At 48.6% G+C, this 22,134-nt stretch overlaps 1 long non-coding RNA gene across 1 annotated transcript; it reads right to left on the minus strand.

Moving 5' to 3' along the window:
• Positions 1–731: 731 nt before the first annotated feature.
• Positions 732–21,891, minus strand: LOC147599693 (uncharacterized). The gene is made up of 4 exons (XR_015259386.1): positions 19,722–21,891; positions 3,684–3,733; positions 1,523–1,732; positions 732–821 (listed from the first exon to the last, which is right to left on the minus strand). It is a non-coding gene; the product is annotated as an uncharacterized LOC147599693 (long non-coding RNA).
• Between the last annotated feature and the right edge of the window lie 243 nt (positions 21,892–22,134).

The raw sequence follows: 22,134 nt of genomic DNA on the forward strand, positions 1-22,134 counted from the left end.
GGTCAGTTTGGAGCAATTTTACCTGAGGTTTTTCTTCTCTGTTTTAAAATGGGAAAATGCACACTCCTAGTATTTAATGATTGTCATGCAAATAAATATCATAGTCTTTGCCAAGACAAGGGTTTTTGCCAGTTCTCACTGCTAGCTAGAACCAGTGCTAGCACCAGTTGGGATTGCACTGGACAGCGCTGACTGGCTTATGTGCTAGTTTTCATCACGAATGAGGCCAGATCACGATTATTCAAAGCCAGTCGAAGTTCAGCTGTCCTGTACCAAATGACTTAAAGCTCTAGGGGTATTAAAAAAGATTTAATATCATCACCTGGCCAAGGGCCCAGCTGCACTAACACCAGGACCTTGGGTTTATCTTTGAATTGAAAGGCATCTCCTCAGAGGGGTATGTTAAGGACTTTGTTTAACAGCCTGGCTTCTGCCCTTGCAGGTCACCCACCTAAAGCAGCGGGAACACAGACGGAGGGACCCTTTCTTCTGAGCTTCAGTAAAGGGTGAGGAGCCAGGCCAGGCAACGAGGAGCAACACCTCACCTCAGTGTCGGAGACCACTGCTCCGTTCATTCCTGTTATTTCAGGGGATACTAAAAGCAATAATGTGATATTTAAACAAGTTACCCTCACAAAGCTTTGAACAATTTGGCAGTTAATCTTAGAAGAGTGCAGAATATTGCTCTTACCTTTATCTGCAATGACGTTATGGCCGGAGAGGCTTGTGGAGGAGCTGGAGCTGCTGCAGTAAAGGAAACCGTAACCCTTCCGAAAATGGTCCCAAAGCCCAGCTATCCATCTGACTGTCCAAATAAAATGCTGCAACAATGGAAATGGAATTCATTAAACTAAAATAGACATGATTTTATCCTTGTTGGCCTAACCTTGATTCCTTGTACATTGAAACCTTCATTTGTGGGCCTGGACATTAACAGATGAGTTATTAACTAGCCGTGGCTAATTACAGATAGCTGCATCACCTTCTTAAAAGGGAGGCATTGTCAAGGCCAGCTAGGGCCAAAGTTGAGGTCTTGTGAAGTTAATCTTATTGTAAAAATCACTTAAGAGAAAATATTTTTTTTTCCCCTTCAACTTCCCCTGAAAATCAATTTTATGGGAATTTGAACACTTTCCTAAAGTGTTTGCAAAACAACCATCAAAGCAGGGCAGAGGTAAAACAGGTTACTCTTTCTTCGTTGTCTGAGCTGGCACTGAACAGCGTGTATCAGTGAGAAGGAAATCGTTAAGCCTTTAAACTTTCTTTCATTTAGATGATATACAATATTGTTAATGAACACAGTTACAGGCATTTGCTTTCCCCAGCTGTATGATTTTTTTACTTAGTACCGCACTTTTAATCTTCCCACAGACTTAAAGAATTGTTATCCCTGAAAAGAAGCGAGACCTCCCTCGCTGATGAAGATTTAGTTTGCTAATGGTTTTGATGAGGCAGGAATGCAGCGTGGAGAATTAAAGGAATAATAAAATAAACATTTCTACCCACAGAAAGAGGAACCTACCCTCACAAAGCACCCCTGGCTGGTTCACGGGTGGGTGTCCTGTGGCCTGGGGTCCTCCTAAAAATGCTCAATGGTGAGGGCAGAGCAGGGTTTCAACAGCATAACTGGAGGGAGGGGGCTGAGCTCTGGGGTGGTGGAAGCCAGTGCTGGCGCCTGGCCCCTGAGCCCGTGCCGATTTAGCCGTGAGAGTCCAGACCTCTCCAGAAAAACCTGCAAATGATGACATGTGTGACATTAGCTAAGGCTTTCTAATTAGATGGAGAAAACAAATCTGCTCCACCCCAGGCAGCTGCAGCTCCAGCCAGCATGTTACTTATTAGCTCAAATTATTATTATTATAAAAAACACTTGACTTTCTTGTTCAAAAAGTAGAAAGGGATTAGTGGGGTCTCTCAGACGGCTCTCCTCAGACTAACCTCCAACTTCTCAGACAAAGGCTCGAGCAGAACAGAGGCTTTCTCAGTCCAAGGACAAAACAGACCCCAAACGGCTGCAACAGAAAGTCAAAGGCAATACTTGACATGGCACTCCACTTTGTTTGCTGACTTTTCCTAATGCACACAATAAAATTCAGCCCAGATATGTCACTGCTGCCAATTACCCAGGGCAACAGCCGAACCCTGGAGCTGGTAAATCAATGGAGGCACAAGGGAAAGCTGCTTTCCCCAAACCTGAAGTAGGTGGAAAACCGTAAAGGCAAGAAGCACACCAGGAAGGATTAGGGGCTGAAGGACAAAACATACCAGGGGGGTTCTGAGCGAGAGGGTCCCCTCTGCCTGCCACCCCTCCCGGCTTGGGCTTTATCCTGGTCTGCACCAACCTGTCCCTGGGGAGGCTGCACCCCAGCCTGCTCCCACCAAGAGACCAGGAAAAAGGGGGACAACTCATCAACCAAAGGAAAACCCCCATAAGAAGCCTGCACTTCAGCAGCAAGGGGACAGGGCTAGCTGGGGTAGCAAAGCCTGCTTTCCCCAGGGCGGCAAAACTCTCGGCTGCGTGGGAGAGGGCAACCAGGGCTGGTGTCGGCAATTTGATTAAAAATTATTTGATTGGCAAATCCAAGCTGCCTGCGATGTGGTAGGTAACGAGCCACAGCTTTGGTGTGAACAGCTCTCTTTAACCTTAAAGTATTTTCCTGTTAAGCAAATTGCACCACATGCACCCTCGTCTCTGCCAGCTCTGCTCACATATGGAAGCTTCTCCCAGTTTTGCAGGGTGAAATGCTGGAATAAATGGAATTCAGCAATTTGTATGGAAATATTTGATTTGTCTGAACAGCAATTGGCATTTTTAATCCCCTAGGCCCACCACATGTGGTAGGGGCTTTGCAAATGCAGTCCTGGGGGTAGCAACACCTCTCTGGATACAGCCCGAGTTTGGAAAATGGCTGAGCCTTTGCCGTGGTGGTTTCATCCCCAGTTCTTCAGTCCTTATGGGGGAAAGCTGTGCCTCCCAAAGAGCCCACAAAGGACTGTAGTAGTTTCCTTCGAAAGGATTTTGAGAAGCGTGATGTTCTGCCACTCCCCTCCTGGGCTTCACAGCAGTGTGTGCTGTGTAATGGTCCAGAGAAAATCAATTGGACACTGCATTTGAGAGATAAGGGTTGGGATTTTACTCCAAATAACCTGGTGACCCCAATCAGTCTCTGTCCCCAAACTTTCTGAATGTTTGATACTCTAGTCCGTAATTAAACCTCCACAAGCAAGAACTGCAGCAGATGTTCCAGTCAAAACACCTTTATTAACTATTTTTTTTCGGTGCATATCGGAAGATGCCAGCCAATGCATTTAAGGGCAGATAATAGGTTTTGCCTGACTGGTATATGGTCCCACTAAGATTTAGTTATTTTTCCTCTACTTCGTATGTTTTCAAATTTTTTTTATACTGATAAAACTAAAATAAACTGTGAAATCCCCCAAATTTTCCTCGTGGCAGTGGCTCTGTGAAAAGAACTTAAGCCAAACCATTGCAGTGCAAAAAAGAGAGCTTGAAACATGAAGGGGGTACAAGACCACTCCATCTCGCTTTCCTGACAGGGAGCAGGGCTGGGAGGATGCTGGGCACAGCTGGGTGCTGCCCTGGGTGCGCGGGCACATGCGCAGCTTCTGTTCCCTGGCTGAAGGTCTCTCCAGCCCCACTTCATTCAAGCAAGAAGTTGTACCTGGTAGGAACGGCTGCTGCTCAGGACAAAGCAGGTGCTGGAGACAAAGTCTGGAGAACAAGTATTGAACACAAAGGTTAATTCTTCAGATAAATACATTTCTGTTCAGCAAAACTTAATCCTGTTTCTTATTCTGGGATGCCCCTGGGTCAGATGTTCCCCCCAGTACATGTTGCTGCTGCTGCTGAAGGTGGTGTATGCCCTCCTCATGTGGACATGGTCGGCATGGGGATAAGAGAGGAATAAATCCTGTGCTCCTTGGGCAGTGAGAGGGCGCCCAAGGAAGATGGTCTCCAGGGGATGCACAGATAAACTTTCCCACAGCTGGTGCCTTCAGATAGGGCCAGGGCACTCCCTGATACAGCAACCTCGCATGCACATAGGGTCATCCCACTCCTTGGGGTGGGGTTTTGGCTCTGCAGCAGTGGGACGAGAGCCCCTGAAATCCTTTCCCCGTTTGCTGGGCAGCTCAGCCCAAAGTTCCCCGTGCCTCCAGCATACGCAGCAGCCATACGGGTGGCCACGCAGGGTCCGAGCCTGAAGTCCCCAGGGGAGTTTACCTGGTGGATATTAACTTTAGTGAGTGATGCCCATTGACGCACCGAGCACAGCCGGCTCAGCCCAAGCCGAACACCCTCGAGCTGGCCTCATACAGGGCAGGGGGAAAAAAGGGGCCTTTGGCGGGAAGGTGTTTTCATCACCCCGAGAGCTGTGTCTGATTGCATTGTCGGAAGCAGCAGGTAGCAGTGAAAGGCAGGGTCATTCCCCTGACCAGCTCTAGCCCCTATTGTGCTGCCTTTCAGCGCGAGCGAAAGGTCAGCCCGCAGCCCCCGCTCCCAGCCTTTGCTTTTTTGTTACGATTGTCACAAGGTAAATTAATCAGATTTACGGCATTAAGCCTTGCCGTATCTTGAGCCTTTCAGTCCTTTCTGCCCCCAAAACTTCCCTCATATGAACAGGCTCTTTGTTTATCCTTGCCCATACAATCTTCATTTGGTGATGGGGGAGCGGTAGAGGGATAAACACTGGAGGAGAGAGCTCGCTGCCCGGCAGGTACTCCGTGATGGCAGCACTCACAACCCGAAACATCGGTGGTTGCATCACTTCAAATATCTCTCCCGGCTAACCAGCTGGGGAAGAGCCTGTTCGCAGAGCTGCGGTGCCACTCGCACATCTTTTGGGAAGAGTAGCTGCCCCTCCAATAAATAAAAGGCGAGAGCAATTCCGCAGCAGGGGCAAGCCGCCACCACCATGAGCACAAAGCACAATTTATGTCCCTCTAACGTATCTACAGCATATGGGACCACTTACACAGTTGTTTGCCTTGGTCAATGGGTCTGCTGAGCCATTGGGGAGCTGGGTCTTATTTCACTTTCTGATGGGGATTTGGAAGTGACCAGCCCCACAGACAGCACCAGGCTCCCCAGCGTGAGCCGGCGGCGGAGCCGGGCGGAGGTGACAGGTATCTTTATCCCACCACCCAGGAGAGCTCCAACATCCCGCTGGCAGGAATTTGTCTGCAAATTTTCCCCCATTGAAAGGAGCGAGGGGGCTGAGATGATCGCTTGATTAAGGGGCAGGCGAGGTGGAGACAGGCGCACTTCAACAGACCGCGTGCTCCGAGGAATTCCCTTCCCTTTGGGAGACTGCGATCCACTTCTCCACATGATTTCTCACTCGTAGGATCACATCTACGACTACCAGCTTTGTCAGTGAGTCTCATTTCTCCAGAGCATACAGCTTTAAAAAAACCTATACTTAATCTGCAATCTTTATAGAAACAGCACCGAAACTGAGAGAGAGTAGTAAATGTGACGGCAGTGAAACTAGCAGCCAGAGTGGGAAAGGGTGGGAAACAGTGTCAGGGACCTTATCTTCCGCAGGTGCATTTGGTTTTGATTTGATTATCCTCAGGGCAACTCATAACCATGAAACATAAACTACATTAAAGCATTTGTTTTGAGCAATGGCATGCAGATAAGAGGAGGATTATACACCACATTTGGATCTTGTGTTTATATTGACTTTTCTGCTTTCAGTTTTTCAACTTTTACGCAAAAAAAAAAAATGAAAAGCAAGGTGACGGTATGTGGTGTGTACATTCAGATGACCCTTCCATAATCAGAAAAGTGTGTATTTAAATTTAAATAAGGGAACTGGAATGTCATAATAAGTTCTCATCATCCACCACTCGTCGCAAAAGGACCTCCTCCCACGGATGGCTGGCAGGCTGAGTGCATTCTCTCAGAAAATAAGCAGCATGGGTGAGTTTGCACATAACCTTTTGGCCTGCTGCTGATGCATAACCCAAAGATACCTGTAACTTTTAAAGAACGAATGGTGTCATGTTGGGTGAAAAACGTGACCTCAGGGTGGGCCGAGGATCCTCAGTGACACAGAGGTGATCTGTGAATAAAGCCAGCAGCATCGCTTCCTTCCCCCAGCACACCTCCCAGCCACGCTCCTCCTCCCACAACCCCAGCCTGGTGACTCACTAAAACTGGGAGGACTTCAATGATTTGGGTTGGATCTTCCCAAAAGTCAGAGGGGGAGGGTAAGCCTGGCACGAGACCATATCTCTGCTGAGCGTCTTTTGGGTGGTGGTAGTACTTTGTCTCCAGATAAGATGCAGGTGAGAGAAATTAATGGATTTTTAAGGGAAAATATGGTCCAACTCGGAAGGACAGACTGAATTTTTTATTGCTCCCTGCGTCCCACTGGGAAAGCTGCCCAAACTCTCCAGCTCCTTTTGCCCATCCAGCACACGAGCTCTACCTGCCTCACAGGGATGAGGTGTTTGCAACAGGTTTTTTGCATTTTCAGATGAAAAAGCCTTAATCGGTATAACATACTTCCTAAAAGAAGAAGAAAATAGATGTGATTCATGCTTTCAGGCACATGTCTACTTAAATGTTTTGCCAGCATACATCAGCTACAATCATCATGACAATTGCTTCAAGATTAAAAAAAAGAAGAATAGGGAAGAACAGGCACTCCCGACTGTGCCTGAATTAAAGAAATGGTGTCATTTTTTTGGCTTTGTCATTATTTTCATTTCCCTCTTCTCCCTCTCCCCTAGAAATTATTAAATCATTAAAATGATTAAAAAAATACCAAAGCAGATGTTTGGCCTGTTTGATCTCGAGCCTGAATAGGGAAGAAAAGGGAGTCAAGACTCTGATTATGGGGAAAAAAGTAGAAGACTGAAAAAAAAAATTGTAGCAGGAAAGTCATGAAGGAGGAGATTTGGCTTTGATCTCTGTGCTGCACCGGCTTTGCCAGCGAGTGGGCTCTGCTGAGCAGAGCTGGGCTGTTGTTCAGCTGCTTCACGGGATCACAGGGGCAACACTTTACACCATCTGCTCAGAGGCAAGCAAGTCACTCCGAGCGAGATTTCCATCCTTGGGGTATGAGAAAGCAAAATAGGGGTTTGATGTCTGTAGAATGAAGGTACACTTTAAAGCATGGATGCTATTTTAACTTCTACACAACTGGCCTCCTTCAGCTGAAGGAGACTGATTAACAGCCTGCCAGCCTTGGCTGGCTTGTTTGTTTTAATTCCTAATTTGTATACCCTCCTGTTTGTCCTGCTGCAGGGAATCCAGGGCTAAGGAAACGGCCATTAGAAATCAGAGCAATGGCAGCAGAGAACATTAGCAGGCACGCAAAGCTAACCTGCTCACACTGCTCTCAGTAATTTTCAACAGTAAAAGGTGCAGTGGGAACAAGGGGTCATTTCCCACGTACTCGCTGCTAACACAGTCTCTAGATACACTGGAGAGAGAGAGATGTTGTCAGTTTACATTCTCACCCGATCTCCATTGCTCCATTCAAATCACAGTCTCCAAAGGCTGTTTGAGTTGCTTTCTAGCTCGAAGGAAAATGACAAAATCCTAAAGATGGCCTGAGAGCAGGGCATATTGCTCAAATCCCTCCAGAATTTGGCACTTCTGATAAAAAAATATGAAGTGGTACCATGGTGTGTTTGGGACTGCAAGTTCCCTCTGTACCTCCAACCCCAAAGCACCACCAATGCCCTCCAGCCCTTGCCTTAGTGAGACAGGCTGACCCCGGCCACAGAGACAGGACGGCAACTGTCCCCTGGACCCGTTTCCTGTTTGTCTGAGAAGCAGTTATAATTTTACTGTAGTAAAACTTACTTATCACACCTACTTCTTCCTGGACTATGGGTTTTACCTGCTGCTTGCAGACATCTCCAAAGTGACTCGGGCCCAAGCTGCCCCTCTCAGAGCCCAGCTCAGATGTTTCAGAAGGAGAAAAAAAGTCTCACAAAATGTGGAGGTGAGAAAATCTACCCCACACAGATCCCACCTGAATTACTGGCAGTGACTGACTCAAGCTCTGAGGCACATAGCTTCGTGTGTCTTTAAGGCGTCTTTTAGGATTAAACAGTTTAAGGTCTACATGGCTGAAAACAGTGGATTTCTTCTTTTTTGTCGTGTCATCAAGGCAGCTCTGGGGCACAGTGGAGGACACTGTGATGTCTTGGGCACCAACACTCAACTGAACTTATTTCTGACAGCAAACCCTCTGTGAATGGTGACTGTAGAAAGCGCAATGGGTGCTTGCATCCATGCAGGACTCCTGGAAAGAAATTATTTTCAAACACTTGCATTAAGCCAGTTTCCAGGAGATGATGCTACAGGAGAGTAATCCTCCAGCGGGATCCACATTACCCAAACTGTTCCGCCCTTTGGGTGTTGAATGCAAACAGCTCCGCGCTGGCTGTCCCACCAGTCGCAGCTGCCTCTCTGCGTGTTGGAAAACTTGCCCTTAGGAGTTTGAATGGGAACAGACCCGGCCTGAAAATCTGCCATTTAGACTATACCAGGCATCTCATTTTCCAACTGAAAAAGTGTTTTACTTTAGCCCTGCTGATGAAAATTAATTGAAGACACATGTTCACAAGACCCAGAGGACATCTGTGTAAGCAGTCAGAGAGAAGATCAAGACTAACTCACACCAAGAAGTCATATGCTTAAACAGCATCACCTGTACTGCTGACTGCAGACATGTAGGAGGGAGCCTCGGGGTGCCAGGACACCCAGCTTTCATCTCACCGTGCGGGGAACAGCCCTGACTGTCCCCTGGGTGTGTTTTCAGCCGTCACCTCCGTTGACACGCAGCCACCCCAGAGCAGACAGTGGCACTTGTTGAACAGTAGAAGCAGCCGCCGAGCGGAGAGGGAGTCCGTGTGTACTGGGACGGGCAATGGGAGGAGTGGAGTTCAAAAGCAGGCAGCCCATACAAAAGATGAGCAAAGCACACAATAATTACAGCTACGCAGGGCTGCATCAGCTGGGAGGTGTCTCCAGGCTTGATGTGGGCTGTGGTGAGACTTTCACAGAGATGACACATGGCAGCCAGCTCCCTTTCCTCTGATCGTGTGTCCCAGCCACGTGCCCTGGAGAAGACGGCTGCAGCTGGGAGGGTCCTACAGCCCTGCATCGGCCGGAGGAGGGCAAGTACCCTCTGCGAGGTGGCAGCCGCATAAAGGGCCTCTCCAGAAGGTCAGAGCAGGGACAGATGGGAAACAGTAATTTTTTAGCTTGGAAAGCTTTTCTTTTGGGTGGATTTAGCATGAAGGTGGGGGCTTTCCCCCCCCTTTCCAAAATAAGGCAGCAAACAAAACAAAACTAAAGTAAGAAAACCTCAACCACACCTGGTCAAACAGAACATTTAAGTAAATCCAAGAGAAAAGATTTTGTTTCCTTTCCATGTGTTTCACTTCTGTTGGGTTGTATTTTTCAAAATAGTAAACTCGTTCATTCATTCAAAAATAGTAAATACCACATTTCACTGTGGCATTTCAATCCAAAGTAAGTTTGAGGGTTTTTTTTACATTTATTCTCCATCTTCTTCCTCCCAGATTATCCACTGAGTGTGATCCCGGTTCTTAAATGGCTTCAGCTGCTGTGAGCTTTGGCCATGCTGCCATCAACGACCAGCCCACCACGTCAGCCAGCATTGCTGCTGCCGCTGAGAAAAGGTATCTGCTTCTATTTCATGAGCATTTCTGACACTGTCTGGGAAGTTTGCCCACTGCCATGCCCAAGGTGAGACCAGATTTTTCAAACCTGAAGGTCCCAAATTTGGCTTTTGAGTAGAGTTGTGGGCAGCTGAACGACCTACCTGTGAGGGGACAGAGCGGGTAGAAAGCACGGAGTTTGCCTCATCAAGGCTCACCAGAGCTCATCTGGAGGCGTTCTCGAGCAGTCCGAGGGACCTGTCTATTTCAGGCTAGTTTGCACGTGGAAGTTAAAACAAGTTAAGTCCAAGTATAAATTTAAATCACAGTTGATCAAAGAACAAAAACGCAAGGCGGCATGACTCCTAACTAAGAATTTACCCTGCTGTCAAGTGTCCTCCCCAGCACCTCTCCCCGGCATTGTGATCTTTTGGTGGTTGTCACCAGCTGAGAGCCAGAGCGTGGAGGGGATCTTCCCCTGACGGCAAGTTGAGCACACATCGGTGCTATGAGCGCGAACAGGTCTAAAACTGGAGAAGGCTGGCAGGGAGTGCTGGGCTGATCACCTGGCTCTCCTCGCCTCTCGGGTGGTGGGAGCAGCGCTCCTGGCTGCTGCGGGGAACATGTGCTGCACAGACCTGGCTGAAAAATGTGGTGTAGAAAACTCAGTGTAGAATGGACTGTTTTAAAACTGAGATTTTAAGGGAACGGTTTCATTGCTTGAAAGCTTCTAGTCCCAGAACAAGAATTATTGCTCAGTTTTTGTAAAAGAAAGCAGTAAAAGCACAAATACTGTGCACAAATCCCAAATGTAGGCTTTATCCAACTATGTTTCCACAGAAAATTCTTCTTGCTCTCTTGTCTATTTTGATGTTGAAAATACCTGGCCTTGCTCACTGACAAAACTGCACCTCACGGACCCCCTCTCACTTCCAAGGCAAACAGCATCGGATGCTCAGCCAGCGAGTATCTTAGCACCTCTGCCTCCTGCGGGTCTTGCCGCTGGCTTTAATGGGAGCAAGACCCAGCCCAGAGCCACCAGCACAAGCACTTGGAACCAGTTTGCTCTGCATCCCACTCCCCACTTGTTAGGGATTAAGGAAGAGAGGCATTTAAAGCTGTGGGCTGGTGGGAGGCACTGGGACTGTCTCTGGGGCGCAGATGGGAGCAGCAGCAGGCAGCCCAGCTGCATGGCACAGCGGCCAGAGAGCAGGACCGTCCCTGCCAGCTCTGTGTCCTGCAGCACAACACTGACCCTCTTCTCCCAGGGGTTTCTTTTACAGCCTGGCTTCCAGAAGCCTCCTCAGTGTGCAGGAGGCACCTCTGCCCTGGGCTGTGGGCAGCACAGCTCCTACTTTGGAAAGGAAAGCCTTCACTCTGCCAGCTGGTACAATGCACGAGAGCCTGCATCTCATGCTACAAAGCTTCTGCTCAAAGGCCTGTTTAAGACACTTACATCAACAGCTTTCTCCTGGTTCTCGTAGGTGCAAGTGATGTAAAGGCAGCCCAGCTCAAGGCACAGGAGTGTGGTCTTGGTCCAAAGCAGCTGCAAGCAGTCTCCCAATGCAGAGATAAAGCCTGAACCACTTGGACCTCATAGCTGGACCAAAACCATAAGCAGCTTTGGGAAGACCTCAATATTGATGCTTGTGGCTGGGCCAAAAGTATTCTGGCAGCAGTGTGCTCCTGGCCACATTCCAAGCAGCACCTTTCCTGGTCAGGGTGAAGGGGTGTGGGGCACCATCTCTGCTGACCTTCCGTGGGGTGCACTGGGGGTGCATGGCAGGCTGCGTGGGACGGGGTGCTCGGGGCTGCCAGGGCAACTTCTCCCCTCCACAGCGCTCACCTCCCTTTGGGACTGGAGTAGGAAAACCAAGTCCGTCTCTCCAACTGCGCCTGCTCCTTCCTCACCTGCTAGTAGTGACCATTCCGCTGTTCAAGGTGGCATCTGAGCCTGCTTCAGAGCAGCAGCAGAGGCAGATGAAAGCTGAATTATGGAGAAGCTCCTGACGGGCTGGCAGCAGCCTCAGTGACTCACTAACTTGTGATTTCCTCTGTGGTGGTTTTCCAGCACAGCTGCTCCTGGCCGCAGCACATGGCGAGCGCTGGCGGAGCGAGCACCGTGTCATTTCTCAGAAGACCAGGTTATGCGGGGAACCTGCGCATCGCTCATGCAAATCCCCACAACAAACCCCAGTAATTGCCTTGGAGGATAACAGACCATAAATCTGGGCAGCTGCACATGTGAGGCACGCATGGTCTGGCTCCTGGAATCAAAGCGCGTGTGTTTTTGCTGTTTGCAGTGGCTGAATGTGTTTCTCATTCTGGATTCCCCTTTTCAGAGGAAACTCCCTCCATCCCCCCTCACTTCTCTCATCCTCTTTATGAGAGGACCTCAGGCACTCTGGAAACATGGGGAGAGGTTTGCACCATTCCTGTGAGACATCTTGCGATTGCTTCGTGGCACTTGACACACTAGGACGCCGCACACACAGCAACGGTGCAATTTTCTATGCAGAGCTTGTGGGAGATGCTGGGGTAAATTCTTTTGCTTCCAAGCCCCATCTTTCTTCTGTAGGTCTGAAATCACAGCATCGTTGTTGTCCACGCATTTGATCACAAAATGCCCAGGCTGCCTGGGTTACAGGTTTATTTGCAAGCCTGAAACTTAGCTCTAGGGCCACAGACCTATTTTGAGCAAACTCAAGGCTAAGGTTTGAGTGAAGGAAGAAAGCAAGCTTTTTCTTCACAACTCCATGGAGGGAAAACATGAAATTTCAAGAGGCTTTGTCAAACAAAACCTAACCTGGCTGGTCCAGGAACCCTGCACAAAGGGGCATTGTACTCTGCTAAAGAAATAGCAAGTCCAGTCTGTCAAGACTGTGTCCTGTGCTGCCAGTGAGTTCAAGAAAGCTGGACTCAGGTAGCCAAAAAACCTGATGACTTCATGTCTGAAAGCTGGGTAAAAAGTATCTTTCCGCCTCTTTTCCCTTTCCGTTCCTTTATGGAAGGGACTCGGCGGACTGCAAACACAGCTGGTAGGAGCGAGAGGGAAAACAGAGCCAGGGGAGCACGGCCAAGAGCAAACCCAGCTCGGGGACTGATCAGCAGTGACACTGCTGGTGGGGGGAACCTGCTCACCCGCAGGGATGACCAGCTATGAGCAGGGGGATCAGGAGCAATCAAAAAAAAGCATGATGGTTGTTGAGATCAGCGACTGGGAGCAACAAATGCACTGGGACAGCTCTAACCAGTGGCAGGGCAGCCCAACGCTGCAATACACCACAGTGCCCCAGGAGCCGTCCCGGAGGCTGGCGCTTGGAGGGGTCCAGCACGCTGCTCCTGGGAGCGTGGGCAGACCAGGGTGAGCGGGGTGCAAGCAAGGGGAGCTGAGCATCACTGCCTGGGCTGCTGCTCACGCTCAGGGAATAGTGCCTCTGCGCTGGAGGATGCCACTCTTCTTTCTGGAGGACTGCTGGGGTTCCTGGAGCTGGCATTCCTATTGTTTTGCCCTCCCTCCCCAACATCTATCAATGCACGCCGTTCCAGCTCATCTGTTTCATTTGCTGCCAGAGAGTAGAGGGCACTGTTCTCTGAGAATCCAGAAAACACTGAGCAGTTCAGCAGGTATCTTAGTGGGGGCTTGCATTTCAGTGCCTTAATAAGGAGCCCTAGGAATGGACTCTGCCCCTTGGGAGCAAATGAGCGCCTGTTCCCATTTTACAGCAAAACAAAACCAGAGCAAACAAAAGCAGCAGCTCAGATCCCAGTGCAGCATGTGTGCACATCACCTGTATGGCATCCACACAGCCTCCTGCTAGCATCCTGGGAACCTGCGGCGTGTAAAGGGCTGCTAGCATCAAGATTTCTCAGTCCAGCCCGTTGCAAAGCCCCTCAAGCAAAACAAGCGATCTCCCAGAGCTGCACGTTGCATGTGGTCTGGTCTCTCTCCCTGCCATGCTGGTTTCCTGTAACATACCTGAGACTTCAAGTCACGCTTTAAATAAAACAGCTGTTTTGACCACTTACAAGGAAGCAGGGAACCCAGCCACGCTTTTCCAGCCATGGAAACCACATGAAAAGCTCTGCAAGCAACTTTCCCCAGCATTCCCACACTCCTTCATACAGGCCAATCCCAAGGATGACTTGGCCAGAAAAAGGAGATTTGCAGAGCTGCATGTCGTAAATCCAGGGTTTCACTAACATTTGCCAAAGGATTTTCTCTCTTCTAGTAGGGTGCCTGAATCATCCTTGATGTGGGGTTAGGGAATAAAAAAGACCAGGTTTTTATATTCAACAGTATTTCTTTTCTGTTTCTCCCTAATGAAACTGTTAGCTGGATTTCCAGATCCCTCAGAGGAAGATGCCTCCTTCAGTGCATTTGTCTAAATCCCTCCTATCCCTTACTTTTAATTCTTTCTCATATTCTTCCCCTGTTGTTTTCAGCTTTTCTTTTGCATTTTACTGCTGTCAAGCACAGCAGAAATACCATTTCATTTATAGGTATAATTACCTCTCTGGTGTCCATGTGAGGCTGTTGATCTAGTCTAATTTGTAGCCTGTGAACAGTCCCCCTAGAACATCGCGGGATGAAAACTGCAGGTCCTACAGGAACGATTTTAACTGTCTAAACAGAAAACAAAGCCTTTTCTAGCAGACTTTAGAAAAAAACTACAGCTTTAACAGGGAATTCAATGTCCATGGATGAATTTACAGGTTATTTTAAAAATCTTATATAAAAGTAAGCACTCTCTGCTTGATGTTCCTTGGAACACACCACAAGCATTTCTCTTACAACTGCACAAGTGTTATGAAACTGAAAATCAAGGGCAACTTGTCTGGTCTGGGACATTCAACAGGACTAAGGCTTGGGGCTGCAGCAAAACCAGCTGAGAAGATCCTGCATCATAGCACAAGGAGGCTGGCTACACAAGACAGACGTGTGGTGCCAAAGGAACCCCCAGAACTTTGGGGAGAAAGAACTGGGAGCACGGGCAGGCCAGAGATGGGCTTTCTGGGCTTGATGGGGTGAGGGCACAAGCCACCCATGTAGCTGAGCGGCAGCAGGGCTTGAAGAGAGGTGTGGGCTTGATCCCTGGGGGTTTGTCCCCTGAGCCTGGACAGCCCTGGTTTGGTGCTGCAGATGAAATGCTGCCCTGGTTTTAGCCTCTTGGGAGACCTGCCAAAATGAGAGACCTCCTCGAGTTTCTGGCTGTGAAGCTTGATGGTGCCTTTTGGAAGACACACGTCTGCTTCCATTAGGCAAGAGAGGAAAAACAAATAGGCAAACTAAAGAGATTTCCTCTGGGACAAAGCTTTCTCAGAAAGACCTGAAATGATGCTGTGCAGCAAAGTATTATCTGCTTAAAGGAGACTTTTGCTCAGCTGGTGAAAATACTGCATGTGGGCTTTCTAACGACCAGTTTAAGAGGTGGCAGGCACTGAGAGACAGGTGAACACATGGCAAAAGTTTCCCTTCAGCTAGAAAAAAACCACAAACTCTTGCAGCTCTGACTTAGCCTTGATTACAAGAATGTGCAGATGCTGCCAGGGATCAACACCCCTCCTCCAGCTCGCTGACCACTACACGCAAGAGGTGGCTGGCAAACTTTTGCTGTGCCCTGGCCCGTACCCTGGCTGTTTCCACAGCCATTTGCAGGATGGGCTGGATAGGCTCACGTAGTCTTGGGGACTTCATTTCCTACTGCCCAGGAGGTAGGAGGGATAGCTTCTGCACAGGCAACTGCGCTGGCCAGGGACGTGGGTCACGCTCTGGGAACAGTGGGCTGCAGGCTGCTGTGCCCTCCCAGGTACCAGTCACCAAACCGGTCTCCTCGCTACCTGTGCTAAAAAAGAAAAATCTATATGTAAAAGACATCTTTTGCTGCCTTAGCGAGGCTATTACAGAATAGTTTATGTACTTCATTATGCACCACTTGCCTTCTCCCTTGCTTTTTGGCCGCATTAGTAATTTTTCTCCCTCTGGATTAAGATTTGTTTTTCTGGTAGACGCAGAAAAACTGCATTTTGTTCTCTATTATCTGGGCTTCCCATTTGCCATTAAGACTGTTTATTGCTTATAGTGGCTGTTCCTTTCTCTCCACGCAACGCGACGGATGAGGAGCACTGCCGTACCCTGAGCAGTTCCACAGACCGGCAGACACCCTCCTCTCAGAGCTGGGCCCAGGCCAGTGCTCATCAATAGCTGCCACACCGCGATCGCTGCTCTGTGTCAACCTATTTACCCCCTCTTTTGTGTTCAGCCCCTTCCCTACAGCACAGCAGTGCCCTTGGTATTGCTAATAATACCACCAGGGCAAAACCCTTCCTTTTTTGCCCCAAAACTGGTATTACACAAAGCTGATTTCATGTTTGGAGGCAAACCTCGCGTTCCCCTCCTTGCATGTAAGCCCGGCTGTGAGAAAAGCCTGTTGAAGGTGAATGAGAAAGTGTGACAGCAGCCAGAGTCGCGTCCCCTTCAGAAAGCCTGGCTCCAGCGTGGTCTCAAGCTGGGCTAAGCCCCCCGCAGTGAGCTGCTCTGCCAGGGCTGGCTTAAGGACAGACCAGGCAGGCATCTGCCCACCCCCAGGAACAGCTTGGGCTGCTAAAAGAGAAAGCTTGCTAAAGTAAAATATTTATTCTCAATTTCCTGTTAAATTTGGCAGGAACAATGAATTTCTTCTTGTAGTATTTTATTAGGAGATAGGGATTTAATGGGAAAACCCAGCAAAACATAATATCTGCCTCGTCTAGCAAACAAAGTCCAGGGCCATGTTTCCCTCTCCCAGCTTCAGCAAGGACGGAGCCCTCGGCTTTACCCTTGGACATGGCAGAGAAACCTCCGATCCGGTGGCTGGAGGCAGGACCTCACAGCCAGCAGGTCGTTAGCAACAAGCCCCTCAAAAATACCTTGAGGAATGGCATTTAGGGAAACTAACTGCCTCTGGCAAGAGCAGCCGCAGAGCTAAGGTCACCACGTGGGCTGGCCTGCCCTAGCCTTTGCCAAGCAAGCCAGACTCACAGCCAAGGTTTCCGACAGCAGCGTCAACGCAGTCCTGAGGCGGCCTCTGGCTTGCAGCAGGCACAGAGGGCAAAGCACAGCAGCTTATATTCTAGTTGGAGAAAAGCAAGAGTGAAATGCCTTTGCGCTGCTTGGACAGGACTGGTTATTTCATCTCCCTACTTTCCTTTAAAGTACCAGGATCAAGTTAAAATAGGAATGTGCATCAGTGACCTGAATGCAACAACGACCTCCTTGCTTCGGCTTGGTTGTAAACCTGGTGCTTTGTCTGAAATATTACAGAGTGATTCATCACACGGTAATTAGGCTTTAGTCCAACTGCAGATATATCCACGTGATTATTAAACCTGTCCTGGCTGCTAAAAGACTTCCTAATAACAGATGCACTGGTGTTTTGTTCTAATTTAGAACATTTAAGTCCCATATCAAGCTATTAACGTGAATCAAAGGTTAGTTTATAACGTAGGGGAGCAATATAAAGCTATCAGCATTCATTTTGCATTGGGCAGCGTGAAAAGCATCACATTACCATGCCACCCCCTTGCAGAACTGGTCAGATGAGCGCAGAAACCATGTGCACCCACCAGAACACAGTTCATCTCAGGAAAGCTTTTGATAGCTCCTGCCTCCCCTTTTCATCCCAGCACATCCCATTCCCCGAACCTGTCTCCTCAGAGCCTTTCTCTAGCAGGACAAGACTATTTGCAGTACAAGAGGGCAGCAAGCTAGAGGCTGTGTATCTCCAGACACCCATGAGTCTGTCCTAGGCCAGGTGCCACCCATGTAGGTTTTTCTTCATTTTCTATTGGGAGCCTTTCATTAGAGTTTATCACTTTTCTGTTGCCCTAAGTCTGATCTCAGAGACTCCATTTTTACCTCCCTTTCCTCTCATCTCTAACACAGAAGCTCCTGTACTGTAGCCACAGACTGAAAGCTCCCATCCCCAGAAGAGCCTCCCTGCCTCTGAACACTCGCACTCCGTCCCCATCCCCATCCCATGGCAGCCAGCCAGGCTGCTCCCCCGTCAGCTTTTACATCCAGGACCACTGTGTACCTCACCCATTGCAGGTGAGTTCAACTGCCCCTAATGTGACACAGGAACGGGCCTTGTTTTCCAACCACAGTCCCTTCTCTTGACTTAAATGCAGCCTTACACATCACGGAAGGCCAAAGGCCAGCGAGATCTGTGCGTACTGCACTTTCCCAGCACCGACTGAACCAAGAGCACTGTATCTCTATAACAGCGATTATGCAAGCTCATTATTGCCTTCCTTGAAAGATCCCACCTTCTAGTTCAGCGTGCAGAGGATGAATGCAGTGAGTACAGAGGCCTTTTAGCAAGCAGCCTTACAAATCCTGTGGATGCTGCGGAGAATTTGGGGAGCACTGGCAGACGCACAGCACAGGGGGAGCAAAGGGACTTGCAAGAAACCAGGATTCACTGGGGAAATGAGCGCCCAGCCCTTCGGCAACTGAGGCTGCCAAATCCAAGCTCCCTCCATTACCAGGAAAGCAGCTGGCCTGTGCACAAGGGAGGAAATCCTGCTCCCTGTGAGCTTTCCACTCCCTGCTGGGGAAAGCAGCCAGGTCTTTGCACACAGCAGGCCAGACCGTCGCTGGGCTCTCTCCTGAATTTCCAGCTGGCATGACCTGAGCCAACAAAACCCTGTTCAGCGGAGCAGTGTGTCTCTGCGGGCAGACTGGCCAGGTCAGGCTGTGCCACCCCTTGCTGGCAGCACTCCTGCCCCCAGGGTCTGGCGCCAGTGAGGAGCGGGGCTGGCTGCGCCCGTGGAGCCGGCTCTCACCGACAGGATTTTTTCACCTTGAATTAGTTTGCCCCAAACTGACTGTGGACACAACGGTAAGTTTCATGCTGTGCAAAAAGCTCCTTCCCATAAAGCAAACATCTACGGGTGGAAAGTTTTCATCTGGTCTAACGGCAGAGCTGGGAAATCCGGGCTGCACAGCTGCACCGGGAAAGAAAACCCTGCATGTTGCTGTGCCCATGATGCAGGGGAGAGGAGGAGACGGTTACATGGGAAGCAAACAAGTGTGGTGGACAGAGATCACCCTGCAAAAGTCCCGCTTACAGTTGTCACCCAGTTTGCCCCAGTATGCAGGCTAAAGTGGTCTGCATATTATCACAGGTTGATAACATGCCTCCATTTGAAAGGACCCCCCCTTTTCAACTCCAGCCATTTTGTGTATTTAATGGCTTCAAAGACACTTGTGCTAACGGGCTCAATCTTACCTAGTGAACAAGATAACCATCGCTGTGCACCAAAGCCTGCAGCAAAGTCAATATTGACAGAGCTGCCCTGGCTGCATCCTGCCTGGCTGGGGCTCCCGGGCACACACCAAGGTTCTCCTCCGGGAACTGCTCAGGTAGGGACCAGCAGAGATTAAAAAACAGGAGCCAGAGAGCGTGTTAGACAGGAACAGTGACAGCAACGTGGGGCTTCGCAGTTCCTCAGACACCAGCAGTTCTGTTGGCTACCAACACACAGGAAAAAATGTGCATGTAAATCACTTTCAGGCCAAAGTATGCATTATTGGTTTTAAGAATCAGATGCAAATGGAAAGAGTCATTCAGTAATTAGCCCCATGTCACAAAAAATTACACATAAGACATAGGATATGACAACTCTGCTGAGGGAAGCAGCCTGCAGCTTTACTTTCTCTTTCTGCCTCACACTATTTTTCACTTGTTTTTCTATCCCAAACACATGTTCCTCTTCCAAATGCTCAGAGGCTTTCTTTGCAAAATTCCCAGGCTGAAAGGCCAGTCCCCAGGGGTGCAGGCAGTCCTGCTGGAGCTGGTACCAGCCTGTCCTGGTTTAGCCCTGGTCACCACACATTTTCTCACTCACCCTCCCTCTCCCCAGCGGGATGGAGGAGAAAATTGGGAAAAAGGAAAACTCGTGGGCTGAGATTAAGACAGTTTACTAGAATAGCAAAGGAAAATTACAATAATAACAAAATATAGGAATACTAAACTATACAAAATGAACAATACACGATTTCTCACCACCCGATGTCCCAATGACGGATACAGCCTGTCCCGAGCAGCGATCACGGAAATGAAACCGAGCAGCAAGCAAAGGAGTGAGAGGGAGAGAACAAGTAGAGAGAGCAATACACCCCCCTGGCCAGCCCCCACTTATATACGGAGAATGACGTTTATGGGATGGAATACTCTCTTTGGCCAGTTTGGGTCAATTATTCTGTCTGTATCCCTCCCAGCTTCCTGCACCTGCACCTTAGTGAGACCTGGAAAGCTGGACAGTGTCCTTGCTCTCATTAGCAACAACTCATATCATCAGTGTGTTTATCAACATTCTTCACATGCGAAATCCAAGCCACACCAGCTACTGAGAAGAAAATTAACTCCATTCCTGCCGAAACCAGGACACAGCCCCCAGCCTGAACACCACACCTGGCTGTGGTGCACCTCTCACTGGTCTCTCAGCACACTGTCCACAGACTGTGCTTACTGGTGTGTGGTCCTGAAGCACGCTGGAAATACTGCAAATACTCCCCCAGGGTCAGACATGGAACAACTGGAGAGAGGAGGTCTGACATCAACCCCAGCTTGCCCTGAAGTGATGTTGTGTGGTGCAGGGGACTGGTGGACAGTTGGAAAGGAAAGGCAATGCCGGGCAGTTTAAGTGAGAGATAATGCCCTGCAAATAGCAAACTTCAAAAAAAAAAAAAAAATAGGCAGCTGCTACAAAGTTTACAAGCAGCTTTTGCACTGAAACAGCACTTGAGCAGTCCCAAATGATAAATGTTGAAAGGAAAAGTCAGTTCAAAGAGAAATACTGATCCTCCAGCAGGAAAAAACCCTTGGGGGGAGAGAGAGATAAAGATCAGAAACAATTAAAGAGCAATGGTTATTGAATGTACTGCCCTGTCATCCTGGCTCCTGAATCTGTTTATTGGGAGTTGGATGGGTGCAGTGAATACTGCACAGCCAGAAGCACCCAAATTGTTGATGAATCATGAAGGGCTTGGTCAAAACAGAGCTTGTCTACAAATGGAAATCCTAGTGTCCCTAGCCTTATTGGCTGCTCCAAACAGGAAACCTTTAGTGTGACTTTCATGGTAAACATCTATCTCCAGCATTTAGTTCTGCCCTTCCAAGTGAAGACAGGAGAAGTGAGTTTGTTCAGTCAGAGCCTTTTCCAAGTCCACCGTGGAGAACAGGATTTGTGATGAGATCTGTTTTCAGGCTGGACTCAATGGTTAACCAGTCAGATTAATAAATGCCAGAAGGAGGAAATAACAGGCAAGTTAAACAGAGGAGAAAAAATTCTCCCCTCCTGGCTAGATGGCAAAAGTTTACACGAATTCTGTGCCTTGTAGATAATTCTCCCTAGCTCTTATTTAATGTTGTTTTAGAAGAGGTGATGGCAGCATCTTTCCTGTATGAAGGTGGTGGAGTTTTCCATACCAGCATGTTCCTGGAGGATCCCAGCCGTTTCCTTCTCTCTCCTCGCTTCCTGGTGGAAATGAAAGGTGGGACACGTGCCAGCTGGCGGAAGCTCTTACTTCAGCAGTATTATCTGATGAAGGATGGTTGGTTATAAAACAACATTTCTTTTGTTTCATGGAAAAGTCATATATTTATATCCAGTTATTGCTGAAATTTTCTTTCTTTTTTTTTTAAATTATTTCACAACTTCTCATGGGAAATGCCTGCCATTTTTCCAGCTGTTGCAGAACAGAGGTACCCAAGCACTCGTCTGGGTTTGTAAGGAGCTGGAGAGCTGGTGAGCTGCCGAAGGAGGGGTGATTCTAGGTACATGCAAGAAAAACAGTGAACCATCCAGTGGATGGAGGTTTGGGGAAAGCTTTTCATTCCTATGATCCACACTAACCCATCAGCTGCCCTATGTGAGGATATATTTGAGCATTTAGATAAGAAAACCTCTGTTTTTCACACTTGGGAACAGAGGCCAAAACAGTTACACAGAGCATGTCCATCCTGAAGCCAACTACAAGACTGTGGTGATGCAGGGACACTTGTGGTGCTGTCAAACTCTCTAACTCAGGTATCGCTAGGGACAAATGAAGGTCCTCCTGGACCCCTACCTTGCATTTTGGGAGCACTGTGCTGTGCTCTGTGCCGCAGCAACAAGCCTGCTAACAGCAGTTCCCAATTTCAGGCTATCCAGTGTCTTCACGCACACTGCCATCACAGCACTGCCTGCAACACAGAACGTAGAGATTTAGTGACATGTTAATCAGCTTAAAGTCATGCAGGTAAATGGTGACTTAGTCCTTACACACGTACACTGTCTTTCAACTTTGTTGCAAGAGTCTCTGTATAAAAAGCTGGAAGAGCAAGAGTCTAACATGAAACTGAGCCTGTTCCTGCTAAAATTCCTGGTGAGTTTAGACTAGTGGAAATGTGAAAATACGCTCCATAAAATGGAAGA

This window comes from Chlamydotis macqueenii, chromosome 9 (assembly GCF_036417535.1).
Source record: "Chlamydotis macqueenii isolate bChlMac1 chromosome 9, bChlMac1.mat, whole genome shotgun sequence".
Lineage (NCBI taxonomy): Eukaryota > Metazoa > Chordata > Aves > Otidiformes > Otididae > Chlamydotis > Chlamydotis macqueenii.